Genomic DNA, 4,793 nt, shown 5'->3' with positions numbered 1-4,793 from the left:
GATAAAAAAATTCTGGCTAAATCCACTTTTGTCCTGAGTAACTGATGAGCGCCACCATGACTCTGACTTCCGTTTGGGTGCTTGCATGTTCCCATCTGCATAGAAATCCATCTTATAACAGAGTAAAAAAGATAGACTGAAATAATTGAATTGCGTACCAGAAAATCTGTCCATGTACGTCGCTGTATGCCTTGCATAAACGACAGGCAGAAGAAAACAAGCATGGCTTGCAGTGCTTAAGATTTATGTTTAGGGTGTAAACTTTTGAACAGAATGAAGATGTGTACATTTTTCTTATTTTGCATAAATATCATATTTTTCTCATTTAGTACTGTCCTTCAGAAGCTACAGAAGATACTTACATCTTTTCCAAAAGACAAAATAAGTTACATTTACCCTGATCTTCAAATTCCAAAAGTTTTCACCCCCCAGCTTTTAATGCATTGAGTTTTCTTTGGAAGCATCAGTGAGCGTTTGAACCTTCTGTAATAGTTGCATACGAGTCTCTCGGTTGTCCTCAGTGCGAAAAGAAGGATCTCAAAATCATACAGTCACTGTTGAAAAGGGTTCAAATACACACACAAAAAAACAAAGAATTTGTGTGACCTGTAGGATTTTTCTGAAGAACTGTTCAGGACAAACAAGGGACTCACAAACAACTATCACTAAACAAAAGAAACACAGCTGTGGATCATTCAGGTAACAACACAGTATTAAGAATCATGTGTATGTAAACTTTTTAACTACTATTTTCTCTTGTGGACTATATGTATATGCAAAAAGACGGTCATTGCGACACTGTGAAGTAATGAAAGTGGGCTAGACGATAAATCGAACGATATTGTGAGGCGCGTTTAGTCAATGAAGCCGGTACTTTGATTTGTAGTAAATCTCCATCACAGAGACGTAAATCTCTGACAAGCTACGCCAAATCGCGCTCAAAATCGAATGCGAATCGAATGCGATTATGAGCGCGATTTGGCGTAGCTTGTCAGAGATTTACGTCTCTGTGTATTAATTGCCGCTCCAGCGGAACCTGAGCGGAACGCACGTGATGGAGATTTACTACTAATCAAAGTACCGGCTTCATTGACTAAACGCGCCTCACAATATCGTTCGATTTATCGTCCAGCCCTAAATGAAACTAAACGCCATGTGCTTTTTAAAACCCTTTTCACAGGTAGACTGAATATGTAAAGCATTCCAGCTGGAAGAGACTTCTGCGTTCAGGAAAATATGCTGATTGCTCAATAAAGTATACCACAAATTATATAGAAACATCTGGTTGAATCCAGCTGATTTCAAAGGCAGATTTGTCAGCGCAACACATTGATCAATCTTTCTTGATGTATTTCCGCCCCTTAAAATAGCACCTATTTAAATAGCTGTCAGACGGATCTATGTCCTAGCGATGCACCTGCGAAGAGACAATGATTAGAGATTGATGCTTCTCACCACTGAGATAAAACAAATCACTCTCTCCCTCTCTGACTTTCTCTGCCCCCTCCTTCCTCTCTCCTCTCTCATCCTCTCCCTAAATAGCTGTTAAGTGTTTGTTCTTTCTCGCTCTCCTTCTGCCTCCCTCTCCGTCGTTCTGTGCGCCGGCTTGTGTTTCCACGGTGTATAAATGGAAGCGTGCTAGTGCAGGTATCGAACCAGCAATTCACAGCTGGTTCCTGCTATTATCTTCAGCTACAAAGCCAAGTCAGGCATGTAACCCATTTCAAGTGTCGTGTCCCCTCATGCATGAGCTGCGTTCACTCTTTCTGCTTGCTCACATGTGCCATCGCTCTCTCCCTATCGCTTCACACTCTTTCATGCCAGGAGGAATCAAGGTGGAGTAAAATAAACAGTATTCCTTACTGACTTCCAGGTGACGCACCAGTCCCCCATACCCAATGCACTGTCTATAAAGAGCAAAACATTGCTGTCTCTATTATTTATGACTGTTGAGTGCCAGCTATGTTATGCGGTTACGGATGTTTAGCTGTGTTTAATTCCCTCGGGAAATACAGAGACTTAAATTTACCCATTACCTCATAGGACGTTGTATCTCGCTATGGTAGCAACATATCAGATTGCTCACGATGAGTACATGTGTTTATAGGAGCTGTGTGAACTAGCATAGATTTTAAAAGAAATATTTATCAAAAAAAAAAAATTTTGATTAGCTGTTGGGACTCTCATTCTGACAGCACCCATTCACTTCAGAGGATCCATTAGTGAGCAAGTGACAATTCATATAAAGTGGTGGATTATGTTGAAAAAAAAAAAAATAATTGTCATTTACTTATGACTGGTATCAGTCTCATTGTGTTTTGAAAGTTAATGAGGTCCAATGTTGTTTTGGACCCCATTGACTTTAATTGTATGGACAAAAACATTTTGGTCTGTCTAATAATTACTTACCCTCATGTTGTTTCAAACTTGTATTCTTTCGGCCTTCTGTGGAAAACGAAAGAAAGTGTCAGTCTCACTGTGTTTTGAAAGTTAATGAGGTCCAAATGAGGTTGTTTTGGACCCCATTGACTTTAATTGTATGGACAAAAACATTTTGGTCTGTCTAATAATTTACTTACCCTCATGTTGTTTCAAACTTGTATTCTTTCGGCCTTCTGTGGAAAACGAAAGAAAGTGTCAGTCTCACTGTGTTTTGAAAGTTAATGAGGTCCAAATGAGGTTGTTTTGGACCCCATTGACTTTGTATGGACAAAAATATTTTTGTCTGTTATAATTAAATGGGTACATATTTAACTCAATATTTGCTCAAAATTGTATCTTGCTACAGTAGAAACCTATCAGATTGCTTATGGTGAATTAGTTTAGGTTTTGAAAGGAATAGTTTACCAAAAAAATAAAATTTGATCAGCTGTTTGGGGTCTCATTCTCATGGCACCCATTTACTGCAGAGGATCCATCAGTGAGCAAGTGACATTTCATAAAAAGTGGTAGATTATGTTGAAAATAAAAAATAAAAAAAGTCATTTACTTACCCTCATGTTCTTCTGTGGAAAACAAAAAAAGGTGTCAGTCTCACTGTGTTTTGAAAGTTAATGGGGTCCAATGTTGTTTTGGACCCCATTGACTTTAATTGTATGGACAAAAACATTTTAGTCTGTGTTATAATTAAATGGGTACATATTTAACTCAATATTTACTCAAAATTGTATCTCGCTACAGTAGAAACATATCAGATTGCTTATGGTGAATTAATTTAGGTTTTGAAAGGAATAGTTTACCAAAAACTGAAAATTTGATCAGCTGTTTGGGGTCTCATTCTGACGGCACCCATTCACTGCAGAGGATCCATCAGTGAGCAAGTGACAATTCATATAAAGTGGTGGATTATGTTGAAAAAAAATAATAAAAAAATTATATCATTTACTTACCCTCATGTTGTTTCAAACTTGTATCACTTTCTTTCGGTCTTCTGTGGAAAACAAAAGAGGGTATCAGTCTCACTGTGTTTTGAAAGTTAATGAGGTCCAATGTTGTTTTGGACCCCATTGACTTTAATTGTATGGACAAAAACATTTTGGTCTGTCTAATAATTAAATGGGTACATATTTAACTCAATATTTACTCAAAATTGTATCTCGTTACAGTAGAAACATATTAGATTGCTTACGGTGAATTAGTTTAGGTTTTGAAAGGAATAGTTTACCAACGAATGAAAATTTGATCAGCTGTTTGGGCTCTAATTCTGACGGCACCCATTCACCGCAGAGGATCCATTGGTGAGCAAGTGATGTAATGCAAAATTTCTCCAAATCTGTTTGATGAAGAAACAAAATCATTCACTTCAATTCATCTTAGATGTCCTGAGGGTGATTCTCAACCAATTTAATTTTTGGGTGAACTATTCTTTTAGGCACAGGTTTAATAATAAAGTTCTTCCGAATGAAATAGGATTTGTAGGAAAACAATGTATGTGACTTGACCTGGCCATAAAAAAAGAAAGAAAAAAAAAAAAGAAAGAAATATGTAATCACAGTTTGATTAAAAATGACTAAACCAATAATGGTTTTTCAGTACCATACCTGACAAATCACAATAAAAGCAGGGAAAAATCTGTTTTGAGAAAGTAAATAAGGCCATTTTGATTTTGTGTTGACTTACAATGTCACACAAGCCCATACTGCCTACTTTACACACTAGACCTAGTAGTTGCACTGCATGCAAATGAACAGACATCTGAGCAAGCTATTCCTTTGCCCTACATCCTATCCTCATTTAAGCTTAACCATTTCTATTATACCTCATTTCTAAAATCAATTTCAAGCTAATAGTCCTGGGACAGTGCATGTAATGATTTATGTTCAACACTTCTAAAATGCTCTTTTGCCCCACCTAGTGGTACCTCCAAAATTGCCTCAGAACTAATTGCACATGAAGAGTTTCTGTATTTCAGTTTATCATATGTGTGACTGTGAACTAATGAAATATTCAAAGCTTGCTCACTCATTTTTAACAGTCTGAGAGATGGTGAAAAACTTAGAGCAGAAGAGTTTTGAGGCAGTGCACTTGTTGTGCATAATTTAACACTCATATTCACTTTAGACTGACTTATCTTTATGTTTAGGGTGTCAGAGACTTCAGTATAAAAATATGTAATCGCATTAATTTCGAAATCAACAAGCTTCAAAAAATGTAACTTTAAACCTCTGTAGTATCACAAAGATATTTCTGGCTGTTATCCAACATTGCAAGTACAGCAAAACACATTGTAGAAAAATTTATTAAAACTATTCTGTGAAATGCTAAAGTTCAATCAACATGTATAAAAATAAACA

Source organism: Garra rufa, chromosome 20 (genome assembly GCF_049309525.1).
Source record: "Garra rufa chromosome 20, GarRuf1.0, whole genome shotgun sequence".
NCBI lineage: Eukaryota > Metazoa > Chordata > Actinopteri > Cypriniformes > Cyprinidae > Garra > Garra rufa.
Note: the sequence above shows the minus strand (reverse complement) of the source record.